The sequence below is a fragment of the Centruroides sculpturatus genome, unplaced genomic scaffold (genome assembly GCF_000671375.1).
Source record: "Centruroides sculpturatus isolate CEXI.00-Female unplaced genomic scaffold, Cexi_2.0 scaffold641, whole genome shotgun sequence".
In the NCBI taxonomy this organism is placed as follows: domain Eukaryota; kingdom Metazoa; phylum Arthropoda; class Arachnida; order Scorpiones; family Buthidae; genus Centruroides; species Centruroides sculpturatus.
The window spans coordinates 236,282-250,957 of record NW_019384888.1 but is presented as its reverse complement, the minus strand read 5'-3'; the positions used below and the strand labels follow the sequence as shown (position 1 = coordinate 250,957).

General features: G+C 29.6%; 1 long non-coding RNA gene across 1 annotated transcript; it reads right to left on the bottom strand.

The window, feature by feature from the left end:
- Positions 1-12,142: 12,142 nt before the first annotated feature.
- Positions 12,143-14,676, bottom strand: LOC111631174. The gene is made up of 2 exons (XR_002757655.1): positions 14,492-14,676; positions 12,143-12,235 (listed from the first exon to the last, which is right to left on the bottom strand). It is a non-coding gene; the product is annotated as an uncharacterized LOC111631174 (long non-coding RNA).

Here is a 14,676-nt window from a genome sequence, read left to right as displayed (position 1 = left end):
CTGCATCTGACCACTTGTCTCTGACTTATAACTTTTCACTCTGACATTGACAGTTAGTTTAACACATGTTCGAGTCATCCGAGACTCGTTGCCTACATTTTGTGCCACGTTGTTTAAGTTATGGTATTTTCCTCCCCCTCTCATTTTTAATCTATCGTTATTGTTTAAACATAGGAATATCGCAATTTACATGATTCGGACCTCGGTTGGGTCCTCACATCCTTGCAAACTTTTTTGAAGTCTTCCACCATATTGGCTTTTCTAAGAAAAAGATATTGTTTTAAAAAACAAGCCATAGAAATCCATCAGCAATATATCAGAGAACTTCACACATATGTCCCTTTTTGCAATATAGTCTGTGCCAGTTGAGGCTTTCAGCTTTTCAAGATAAGCAGTCATGAAGTTGGCTGTATGGCTGGATGCCACCTCATGATAAAATATGACTTTGTGAAGCTCACCAGGATATGGAAATGGGACTTCTCTTTTTAAGTATGGTTTTAATACCTTCTCTATGTAGTATTCTGCATTCACTTTAACGTTTTTGTTTGGAACTCTTCTACTGATCAGAGTTCCAAACAAAATCATTTTCCCTATGATCATGAATCCTTATGGCCATCTTTCACTGCAATGGACCAACCATTCAACATGAATATTTTCTTTTTGTTTAGCATATAGTATCTTTTTCTTCCTTTGCAGTAGCTTAAGTATTGATAGATGTAAACCTCATCTATAGAAACCATGTAGTCTGCCCTATTACTAGCCAAACAGTTTTCATACAACTTCCTTATACTTCTCTTCCAATTTTCAGTATTCAGGATTAGCCTATGTCCGTTCATATTTTCCCTGGTAATTAAGTCCAAATCTTTGTGATTATTATTATTATTATTATTCACATTCTCTACTGATATTTTACTTGCTTTTGCAATAGCTCTTTGATTCAGGTAATTAGGTCCTGTAACTAGTTTTTGTAGTTTTTGGCTTAGTGCACAATTCAATTTTTTTGTTTGCCAACATTTTTGATGATTTTGCAAAACATGCTCTTAGTAATATAAATATTTTGTTTTTCTAATTTTTTTTATGACACTTGGCAAAAAAATTCTGTTTGGAATGATTCTGGCCCTTATTTCTATTTCAACATTACAATTTCATTGGAATTTGTAAATTGGATGTAAGTGGTGAACAGCTTTTTGCAGATTATGCTGCCACAGATGAATACAGCAAGATGTTTGAGACTTTAGTGGAAGAAAATGACTTGTCACCATCTCAATTTTTCAATTCAGATGAAACCAGACTTTTGTGGCATGTTTACCAAATTCTACACTGGTTGGTGGCAATGAAAAAGTTTCTTATAGATTTAAAATGAACAAAGATTGTATTAAATGCTTCTGGAATGCATAATGCTGATGCTTATGATCAGAAAATCAAAGAAACCAAGGGCCTTTAAAAACATGACAAATCTACCAGTCAAATACAATGCACAAACTAACAGTTGGATGTCAGCAACTATCTTCAATAATTCTTCCAACACTTTATTCCTGGTGTTAGAGAAAATTTTGAAAAAGAGGGGCTACCAGAAGATAGCAAAGCTATTCTTATGCTTGACAACTGTCATGCTCATCCTCCAGCTTTTGAGATTGTTTGCAGAAACATTTCTGTAATGTACTTTCCTGTAAATGTGACGTCTTTGATACAACCTATGATCAGGATGTCATACAGAATTTTAAAGTGATATACAGGAGGTATTTTCTTCAGAAGTTGGTAAACAGTGATTGCAGAGTTGTTGAATTTCAGAAACAATTCAACATAATGGACACTGTTCATGCTGCTGCCTTGGTGTAGAACAGTGTGAAGGAGTCCACTCTGCAAAATTTGTGGAAAAAACTATGGCCTGGAGTTACAGATCCAGAAATGTTTGCTGAGGAATACATCTCTGCATTTGATGGAATATCTGTTAGCAACATTCTTGAAAGTATCCTAAAGCAGAATGCAATTGCAAATTTCTAAATGTGGACTCAGAAGAATCTGTTGTGGAAACTATGACAGATGCTGCAATCATTGAAAGTATTGTTAATCCACAAAAGCCACGAGATATAGAAGATGAGGAGGAACTAAATGGAAAACAACAGTAAACAGGCAGCAAGTCCCTGAATTCATTACAAAATTTGTTGAATTTGAAACATTACAATGCGTGACCTTCATATTGTGTTTAATCATTTTTACACAAAAAAGTAACAGTTGTGTGAGTGAGTGGATATTAGAGACATGTTTGTGAGGACACATCAGAAAGTTAAGCATTGTTCTTTACCATCATCATTGACAACTTCCAATATAAACATTGTGAAAACAGAAAAAACCAAAACATGTTGTATTAGATAAAAATAGTTAGTTCTTTCAAAAAAATCAAAAAATTTTTCTAAAATCTTTTCCAATAACATTAGTGCATAGGTTTGATATAAGAAGCAGAAATATTTAGCACAGTTGGAATCAATAATTATCACAGAAACAGCTACAGTACATTATTGTTCATGTACCTGTACTTTGATAATGAAACTACTGTTTGTCTGTATATATACATAATAAAAGTGTACAAAACACAAAGTAAGAATAGTGTTCTTGTTTCAAGCAAACCAAGGGTACGAATAGCCTGGAAAAAATTGAAATGACATGTTAAATAATCAGATGGATTTGTACAGTTTTACATGTGAAGATATCTGAAATTGTGTCCGGGGATCAAAAAAACTTCTGCCATTCAATAAGGCAGCATATTCGATAAATTGGCACCATGTCAGTCCTGATGATGTCAATCAACAGAATTTCACTGAATTAAAAAATATATATTTATACTGATGATAAAAACAGTTGCATTAATAATGTGTTTTTCATGTAAAGAAAACGAAAATTAATTTACCTTCCTTTGACAGTCATTTATTCATATTTTCAAAATGTTATTTTTTTGTCTTGTCTTATCTATTTATAATAATCAAAAAATTTATCTCCATTATTGTTACAATATAGCTTATCATTTAAAAATTGTTCTGTCATATTTTTCTTTAGAGATATTTTGTAAAAATTTAAATAAAAGTACTTTTATAAAATGGAACTTTAATCATAAAAACATCATTAAATTGTTTTTTTTTTTTTCTAATATTTTGTTAAGGTTAATGAACTTTCAGTTTGGACCAGATTTCGTGTTATTTCAATTCAAAAATTGTTTTCCAGAATGGATTTAAATAGATGACTGCATGACTCTATTGTTAACAGGAAAAGTATAATATACAGGATGCTACTAAAATCAAAGCCTATATTCCTATATTTTAACCCTGAAGTACAGGCCTCATTTCTTTATGCAGCACTGCTCGATTGCTACACAGCAAAGCTTTTCTAAATTAAGCTGTATCATGTAGCAAATCATTTCTAAACATTTGCTACAAGGGCACACTGCAGCAAAGATAAAGCAACTTTTTCATTTGTAAAGCATTTGTAAAGCATGTGTAAAGCAAAATGGATGCTTATATGTATAATGTGATATTATGCTGTGAAAATAAAAAAGTCAAAGTGACTGCTTATAAAAACTTTATGGAAAGATTAGGAAAGATTAAATTTTCTAAAATGATTGTGAAAGTCATCTAAAGAATAAGAAAATACTATATCTTCAACATAATTATCTATCTTCTATCTCTTTACTTTGTTCACATTTACAGAAAGATGCTCAATTCTTTATACTTCTTTTGTTAAATAATTACAATATAACTAAAACACTATTTCTGGCTGTAACTGAAATTAGAGTAGATCAGTGTCCATGTTTAGCTGAAGCAGAAAGCATTTCTAAACTATAATGCAGCAACATTATAGTTTAGTGATAGCTGTTTATGACATCATATATGCTATACTCTTATAACATAAAGAAATTCAGCCACACTGGTATGATACAAACATACCCTACCACACACAAATATGCAAATTTTTCCTGTGTGAAACAAGCAATGTTTCCACACTTTATGTATTCTCAGTGCCTGTCCACATCTTACACCATGAGGATTCATACCACAAACAAATGGTTGTAAGTGAAGATTTCTTTTGGTTGGGGTACATCTATACTCCATGGGTAATGTTACACTAGTTATTCTTTGTAGTGTTCAATGACAATAAATCTTGTGTTGTTAGTAGACTGATTGAAATATGACAGAATTAAAGTCTAAGATTAATGTTTGGAAGATTAGAAGAAAATCATTTTTGTTACTTAGGGTGCTACAAACTCTATTTTCTGCTATATTTGAAATAAATGATTATATTTCAAATTCAGAAAGTTTATTTATTAAAAGTTTATATTTTTTTCATCTACTGTAATAAATATTACAGTAGATGAAAAAAATATAAACTTTTAAAATTTCATTTCAATTAAAAAACTTATCAAAATTTGGGATACAATACTACCCTGCAAGTGTAATTGTGTAGGCCAAATTTCACCAATGTAGATGTGGGTTAAATTAAATTAATTAAAAATTTCAAAATCATCTTCAATGAAAATTAATGAGAATATTGTTTCCAAAATCCTAAGATCTTTCAAATAGTGTATTCTTCCAACTTTTTGATGTAGAAAAATCTATCTCTTCAGAATATTGTGTCCCTTTTTAAAATATTTTTATGATTTAATATTTGATCATACACATACACATAAATTTCAAAATCAAAATTTTGAAATTTCCCTAATCTGTCATCCTTTGTTACTTTTGTAAAATAAAATTACATTTTAAAAATCTTAGGATTATTTATTCTCACTTTCATCATAAAACTTTCTTGTTACAAAAAACTTTTACGATATAAGCGTTAAATTAAACATGTATGTCACTAAATTGACGAGCGCTTTCGACGATACACACTTTCGTCTTCTTCAGGTATACATTGTAAATCTCGTATACATCTGGGAAGCTCTCATCACCAACGTATTAAAGCCCTGCAACACCCCCACACTGGATTTGCCCCCTTTGTGGATCAGCTTGTACAGTTATATAAAACATTGCAATTAAATCCACAATATAGAGGTGTCTAACGCATGCGCAGTATAAACGCGCGTGTTTTTTATTTAAATATCTTTTTTATTCTACCGTTGCTGTTATTCCAAAATGTTAATTAAGATTGGAATGTTTTTAAAAATTTTGTATTCAAAAAAAGGTTCTTATATCTTCTAATGACCTGAAGAAGACGAAAGTGTGTATCGTCAAAAACGCTCGTCAATTTAGTGACATACGTGTTTAATTTAACGCTTATATCGTAAAAGTTTTTTGTAATAAATGATTAGCGTGCTGTCCATCACTATTTTATAAACTTTCTTGTTAAAGTGCTGTTTGAATGTGAATCACCTCTAAAGTCAGAACAGAATGAGGGGATTTGCCTTATATTTTTATAAAATTTTCTGGCCTCATTGGATATTTTATTAATTTTATTATAAAATTACATTTGTATTTCTATTAAAATTTTGTGCTGGAGTAAATACAAAATAGTGTATTTTGCTTTAAAGTCAAATTATTTGGATAGATTGCATCACATTTTGTTTTGTATTTATCAGATTTGATATATGAGATGAATATTATAAGCTGTATCATATATCAAATTTAAGTATAAATTTACATTGTATATTGTAATTATATTTTCCATTAAATCTTGTTAAATTCCATGATGAAATTTCAATTATTTTGTGTACTCTTGGAAAATCTGTCCACATACATTATCAAGCATCATATTAGAGGAACAGAAAATTTTTTTTTAAATTTAAAACATTGTTTTAAAACAGTATTTTATAACATAATATAAAACTCTTTTAAAACAAAAAAACAAAGGTTTCTAAATAAAACGTGTATTATTGTATTATTTAAAAAAAAAAACGTAAATTTGCCAACCCTGGAGGCTAGTACAAAATGCCAGTTTAAAATTGTCTATTTGCCTGAAGATATCATTATAACAAACTCTGTCTGGTTAAATAAGAAAAGTTTTATAAGTGTATTTTAACTTACTTATTGGTTCTCTAATATTATCAGAATTAGTTTGTCCCAAAATATGCATCTGCAATTACAATAAATGGATTTTATCATTGTTAATTTTTCTTAAAATATTTAAAACTATTGACATAATGAAACATTATTCTGGTTTAATTGGAAAATAAAATTTTTAATTTCATTTTCCAATACAATATTTGACCCAGAACAATATTTGAAATTCATCGTTCACAATATTCAAATAGCATTCTGATTCAAAACCTTTGACCTGAAGATCTATGGAAAAGGTCAAAAATGTTAGTCCTTCTTTCTGTGATTATTTACTGGAGTTTTTTTGTTCTGCAAAGTGTTTTTTACTACTATATGCATAACATACACTTCAGTCTGAAGAATTATTGTGAGTAGAGCAATTAATTAATAGGTTTTAAAAATGGTAGAGAGCAAAAATAAGGACAATTTATAAAAATATAAAAAAATTTTAAAAAAGCTTAGAAATTAGTGAAAATTTTCTGATAAACTGCATAAGAAATTGAGCCTAAAAGAAAATTTATAAATTAACAAGATAGGAAGATAGAAAGTTGAATATAGACCATATAAAATTAATAAAGAATAAAAATCAAAAGATATAAACTTAGATGGAGGTTATTAAAATCAATATTTTTAAACATTTAAGTAAAGAACATAGTAAATTAGTGAGCAGGACTGAACTGAATAATTTCTACATCAGAGATGATGACAGTTGGATATTAAGATAGTGATTCCAACCTGTGGTCCACAGTGATTGATAGTCTGCAAAGACTATTTTGTATTCACCAATTTGTTTTGGTAAGTGTTCATATTTTAATTTTTAATTACAAATAGCTAATTTTTATTATTTCAAAAAAGATTTTTACACATTAAGATGCCTAGTACAGTTGTGTACAGTAGTGTTGTAGTTATGTTTCACAATTATGGTAAAAATGACATGTAGAACATTGGCAATGTTTCATATTTACTTGCTTATGGCAAAAGTGAGCCAACAAATCACAGAATTTATTGCAGAATGATATAAAATGTGGTATGAGGATTTGTTTTGGCATACAGTGGAACCTCCATAGTTGAACACCTTCCTAAGTTGACCTAAATTTCATAGACTGAACATATGTACTGTACACAATAGGAAGACAACCTCTCTATATTGACCACCTCTAAGGAGTCGACAACGACTTGATGGAACTTAACAACAACAAGTTGTATCTTGATTATCTGAACTGTAACACACACTATTAATTTACTCTCTATAACTTGACCAGTTGAATCCAGTTTGCACCAAAGAAAAATGAAATGTAGAATTGGCAGCAACAAATTTCTTCAAGATTATCAAAGAATATGATAGTTTTGACTTTAATTTGGTAAATTAATATTAATAATTATGGATTAATTTCTTAAATTAATCTGGTAGAGAATATCAATTAGACATAGCTGTGACCTTGCCATGGGCAATTGTTGCATCTTTAGGTGGTCATTTAAGCCTAATTCATGAATATGTCACATAAAAACAAAACTTAATCTATCCAATAGCACAGAACTAACTGTTCTATCATAAAAAGAACTTCATCCAAGTCAAATAAAAAACAACTTTGTCACTTAATGGATCTCCAAGTGTGAAAGTAATTTTTGAAAAAGGTGATGAAAAAGTAGACTGACTGTTTAATTTCACAGTGGGGTGTGAAAGGAGAGATGTAATAATTACTTTCACAGGAGAGTGTGAATGACTTATAACTGAGGTGGACAAATGTTTTTCTGCAATTAGAAAAAACCAAGCCATTTTACTTGCCTTGCCACAGCCATCAAAACAAGGTGCCAAGTAGTTGTATGAGAAAGAACCAGGCTTTACTCTCTTGTCTTTTCCCTGTGCAAGTTGACTAGAAAATTTTTCTGTTAATTGAGTCATGGTGGTGAAAAGGAAAGAATTCAGAAGTGTTTCAAGAGAGATGGATTTGTTACAACCCAAAAGCAAGATGTTGCAGATAGCCCACCTGCTGTGGAAGAAATTGAGAGAGTAGATTTTGAAGATTTTGTTGCAATGGATGACAATATGGCAGTTTGCAATGAACCTAACCCAGAGGCAATTTTCCAAATAGTATTGACTAAAATACAACTCAGCAGAAAAGTGCTGGAAGAACTGACAAAGCAGAATTAAGTGAGAATGACACAGAAATTGCAGATATTCTGAAAGAAGAGGATGTCAGACATTTGAGAATTCAGTTAAAGTCATTTGCTGTGGAAAAATGCCCAGGTATTATGAGTGGTGTAGCCAGTATTGAGAGAGCTTTCTCTGCTTACCTTCATATAAAGAATAAGAAACAGACTCTCCTTTTTTTCAGAATGAACAAACCATGAAAAAACAATACATATGTAAATGTATTGATTTTGTATGAAATTCTCTAATAAAAGTTGTACAATAAAACAAAGCACATATACATGTCAGTACAGTTGTTCTGTATGTTGACCAGTTTCTTTCAGTCTGTTAGGTGGTCAACTTTCAGACATCTTACTGTAGTATGTTCTTAGGTGAAATGAAGTATAGAAACAAATACAGTTATCCCTCGTAGAACATGGTACTTCTACAACACGGTTTGAAAACTGGGGATATCCCCCACAGAACACAACTTCCAGTTTCACTCTAACACAGTTTTGGAAATCTTCCATACAAAATTTCACAAGTTTTAAGTGTAAACTCCATTATTCTATATTTTTTTTATTCAAGCACATGCCCATGGATTTTAGAATATTGAAATTTTCAATTTATTTTTGTGCTTTTTGTATCAGGTTTACTTTAATGAAAACTGACAATGCAATTTTCTTCCTCGTCTTAGCTTTCCTATCAACCTGGTGTCATCATTGCTTTCAGATTTTAGCCTTTAATACCCACTGTGTTTGGTTTTTATAGATTACTAAATACAAAGATTAAAGTTTATTTACACATTTTTTAGATAAGTGCCATTAAACTTTTTTTTTTAACTGTAGATAAGCAATCATTTGTAAAATGATGAACGAAATATGGCAATATCTTCGTACTCATACACAAATTCTGGAAAAAAGTCGCTCAATACTTGACTGAACAAATGCGACCCAATAGAACAAACTTTCAATTAATAACATTTTTATTTTGTCATCCATAAAAATTTTTTATGATAAAAATAAAAAATATGAAAATGTTGCTGATGCTTCTGATCAAGATCAAGAAAAAAAGCTGAGATGACAATGATACTTTGTGAAAAGAAAATGCCCTTGTTTAACTGAAATTAATATTAATGCATAATACAGTACAGTACTTCTAATTGTGATTGTTAAATAATTATTGATTGGAAATAAATTATTGATTGCTTTAATAAACATATTTCTCTTAGCAAAAGTATATTATTATTTTTTGTTACTAACTACTGGAAAGTAACCCTATGTTTTGCATTAGTCCTTTGTTTCATATAGCAGAGATTCACATAACAGCACTTTTTCAGAATATAACTAGTGTTATACACGGGATACCTGTATATATTTTTTAACTATATATAAAATTCCAGTAATTACCACTACAATTAAAATATAACCTATAGTTTAAATGAAATGTAAAGATAATTAAAAATAAGTTTGTAATGTTTGTGGTACCATTAATTATAAACAAGCGTTCCCTTAAAAGATATTCTAAATTACTGTACAGATTTTATCTGCAATCATTCCATTCTTATACTGTGTTTTTAATTCTCTAACAATAGATGGTGCAGCCAAACAGTTTTCATGTTTAACTAGCTTATTTTAAAATAGCATTATTATTGATTGGTTTAATTTAATCTAGTCTTCAGCATATACAATGTCAACATTTAAACATATGCTTTATAATAAGTATAAAAATGATAATGATGTAATTATTATTACAACTTTCTGTATTATTGATTTTGTTAGTTGGTTACAATAATTGTGATAACTTAGTATATATTAGCATAACTCGTCTTTTCATGCAACTTTCTGTAACTTTTTTGAGATGAATATTAGCAAGTTTGCATAAGAGTATGTTATGTTAGGCTGATAACATTGAATATAAAACATTGCATTTATCAACCACCTTATTGTTAACAAATTATAAATACACTAAAATAGAAGCAATTTATCAGGAAAATTTAAAATTAACATTAATGCTAATTGAAGTAGAGATATAATTATACATTGTATATATTAAATTCTATTATAAAATAAAGTGTCAGTTTGTTGATATATTTGTTTATTTTTTCACAAAACCTATCCCTATTCATAATAAAACAAAGTTTACTAAAAATATAGTAGCTATATGTTTACTAATGTGTATAAGTATAGCTAGAGAGTATAGAATATGAAGAAATTCTAATTTTTAAAGCTCACTGTTGAGAATGTAGTGCATCATATATTCTCAATAGCAAGCCTTTCTAATATAGGAAATCTATCAATTTTTTTAACTCCAAATAGAATTTGCCAACTTAATAAAGTTGGGAATCACTGCCTTAACAAAATAATGTAACTGCAAAAGTGTAGATTGGAATAAGATAACTGATTATACTATTTAATAATAAACTAAGTACAGGAAAAATGCTGGATACATGTAAGAGCTTTATGCTATCTATATGAAATGATAAACTTCCAGAATACATCAACTACTGGTACCTAGAAATCAAACTCATAAATCACTCAATAAAAAAAATTTGTTCCTTTACTCTCTGGAAAAGAGGAAAAAAATGAAAGGTAAGCATGAGAAATCCCAAAGAATCTGAATTTATATAAGAAGGATCAGCATTGGTTATCTTTCTCATACAAAATGAAATTACGATGTCCTCTAATTCAAACTAATTTCATGCATTTTGTACCAAAATGTTCCAGCCAAAAACAAAATCACAGATTAATTTTTAGAAACAGATTGAATTTGTCTGTATTCCTTTTTGACTTGCTTTTCTTCATGTACAATTCCACTGATTCAAACTTAAAGGTTGAATGTCACACCTATCTTTTTACTAAAATAAAAAGAAACTTTCACAAAAAGGTGTTAAATACATTTAAAATAATATTTTATTGCTGCTAGTGCTTTTTATCTATTAAAGAAAAAGAAAGCTTGTTCAAAAGGTTTGCTCGACTTTATATCCCCTAATTCAAATGATCCTGTACAATAATTACTTCAGATTAATCATTGTATTAATCAAAGAGACGATCTACATTCAAATTTAATTTTTAATTACTCAGAAAAGACAGATCAATGGTGACTGGTGAGAATGTTGAAATAAAGAAATAGATGTTTGTGTTGAAGAGGATGTTAGTTTGAGAAGATTTGAAATGAATGCATCAGGCAGAGTTCAAAAACATTTTTAAAAATTTAAATTATACATTATGGGCACCAAAAGGGCCTTTATTCCAGATTAAAGGGATTGAACAGGCCTACAATAGGAGTTGCTGGATGGTGACTCAACTTATGCATGTTTAACTTTACTTTTGGCCAAGGCACTTGGCCAAAAGTAAAGTAAAACATCCATGACAGAATTCAAATCTGCAATCTTCTAATTCAAAGTTAGATGTCTTATCCTTCAAGCCACGTAGACACTTAGAAATGTAAATTAAAATTATTATGGTTTGGTATCAATGAATAGGGATGGAAGTTAAAAGATCTTAGAGAGAAAAAAAATTTGAAATGCAGCAATAGAACAATAGAAATGATTTGAAACAGTGAACTAAAAAAAAAGACAGATATTTTAACTTTAGATTATTGCATGTATAAGTTAATTATAATTAGATTTGATGTTTACATAGAGTACATATGAGATTTCATATATTTTAAATTCTTAAATTTGATTTTAATTTATTTTTTAAAAAAATCTAATAAATATTTTTCAATTACTTAACAATTTAAACTTTATATAAGATTCACAATCATACATTAAATTCCTTTATAACAGTATAAAAGTTTATCATATAAATGTTGATTGTAAATGGCAACCATTTTTTATTTGTCCAACATAGAGGCACAATAAAGTAAAATTTATCCTCTCTGTGCAACAGGAATTCCAGCTTAAAATTTTCATTATGTTCTCAATAGTCAATTCAACATGGCACTTAATCAACTCTTGCTCTTCTTCCATGAGATCTGTGCAGTCTTTGTTCTTCCTCGCTTGCTCCATTGCTAGCCATTAATAATTCTCTAACAAATTTAAATCGAGATAAGAACAGTTTCCAGACAATATACCATCCTGGAAAGAAAAAAAAAAAAGAATTATGTATCAATAACTATAATTTTATCAAACAAAGAATTAAACCAAACATTCATTGCTAAATTTACTCACTAGTAAATATTATTTTTAAATATATATTTTTAATTACTATGTCTAAAATAAAATTCAAATTAACAAAATACTCAACATTATCAGATTGGCTTGTAAGATACAATTACAAAAAGATTTAAATGGATCTGTTTTGTTTCAAATACAATTTGTAGTTTATACTCATATATTAAAGATATTACATCTGGATATTACAAGTGATAAAATGAGATAAGAAAGAATACATAATATATATTTCTTGATCACCATAAAAATAAAAATATAGTTGATGCTGCTTATTAAAATCATATTGTTATTATGATCACTTTTTAAAGTCTGAAGATATTTGTGCATTTTCTCTGAAAAATTATTTTAATGTGATCAGTTTAAAACAAACTATGTATTAGAAATACCATCATAAGCTATTTCATACATCTGTGGACTGTCCTCTACATGTCAGATTAGCTGCTTAAGCTCTTCCTCTCTCCTGAAGGAGCAGTTTACACAAATGGACAAGACATTTTTGACAACTCTTATGGTTTATGTACTATATTGTATCCACTTCATTCTTTATTGTTCAGTATTGTGGATAAATTGCAAAACAGAAGATAATGATTTATCTTTGAAGGATAAATTGAAGATTTCAGTGTGTTAAAATAATCTCCAAAAAATGAGTCAAAGAATGCCTGCAGTCCAGTTAAAAATCTCAACCTTTTATTGTGCACACTCCTGAAGAAAAGAAACGATTTTGAAAACATGGCATGATCTAAGTCTAAGAACAAGAAATCATTTATTGTGACATTGTCATAAGGCTGGGCTGCAATTTTTAATAATATTTTTAATTTATTTAATTTAAAATATATGCTCTTCACCTCAAATTAGTAGTGGCTTGCCCCTGTACATCATACTTTTCCATTAACAATAGAATTGTGCCAATCATCTCAACTTTTAGGGGGAAAATTTTTTAATTGAAATAATGTGACTTCTGGTTTGCATTAGAAGTTCATATACAGGGTGGGCCAACGAAAACGAAACGGCAGAGATATCGCGTTCATCCAAGCAAATCGCTCGGACAGGTCGATTTTATTCTCAAGGGGGACATCTTCAGCAATAAAGTTTTTGCGATTCTGAATACAACAGACAACAAAAAATTTTAAAAACTCATTCATTTTTTATTAACTAAACAAACATTTATTTCAAATAAAGTAACAAAAACTTTCAGAATTGTAAAAACGTTCAGAATTCAGAATCGCAAAAACTTAATTGATGAAGATGTCCCCCTTGAGAATAAAATCGACCTGTCCGAGCGATTTGCTTGGACAAACACGATAACTCTGCCGTTTCATTTTCGTTGGCCCACCCTGTATAGTTAATTGGGGCCTCCTGCCCCTAAGATCTCCATATCAGGTCTCATCTTTCATCTATCTAATGCCATTCTTGAGATTAAGGTAAGACAGACAGATGAACAGATGACAGTGGGAATTTATAGATCTACAATTTTTTCAAATTGTGAAAAAATTGTAGCCCAATGAAACTAAAAGACATCATTGCAGAAAAGAGTGGAAGGTAGAAACAGCTTTAAAGTTATGGTGTAAAGAAGAATGAGATATAGATGCACCAATTAATGGTCCACTCATCAAAAAGCCAAAACCTTTGCCAAAAAAAAAAAATGGGCAAGTAATATTTTACAACTGATAGATGGTTTTCTTGCTAGAAAAACAAAATCATTGCTTACAAATGGCGGCATGGAGAAGAAAAAAAATGCAATTTCTTGCAATTTTTAATGCTGATGAAACTGGCATTTACTTAGAGCAATGGTTCCCAATTAATGGTACTCATACCCCTGGGGGGACGCAAAATTGCATGAAGGGGTATGCGCAGCAATCTAAAATCAGTCGATTTAAAATTTAAATGCATGAGACGAAGCAATCAAAAAAATAATGGGTGGACCATCAAAAATTCAGCAATTTACAACATGATGTCGAATGCACAAATTCGTTTATTTATAACTAAAAATATTCTCAAAATTTCATCAAAAAATGCATTTGTGACAATACCTAAATGAAATTCTTATGCAAGAAACAAAAATTGTACAATTAACACAATTTGTGTTAATTGTACAATTATCATTATCATCATGTCAACAAAGCACCAATAAAATATTTACTACCATTATGCACAACATACCTCTGCGAGAGCGGATTTTCAGCCACAACAAACATGAAAACTAATCATCATCACCGACTTCAACACAAAGATGACTTGAGACTGAAGCTGATCAAAAAGCAACCAGATTTTACAAAGTTGTGCAAAGAAAATCGTGCACATTTGTCACATTAAAATTAAATAACCTTATGTTATTTTCATTATTA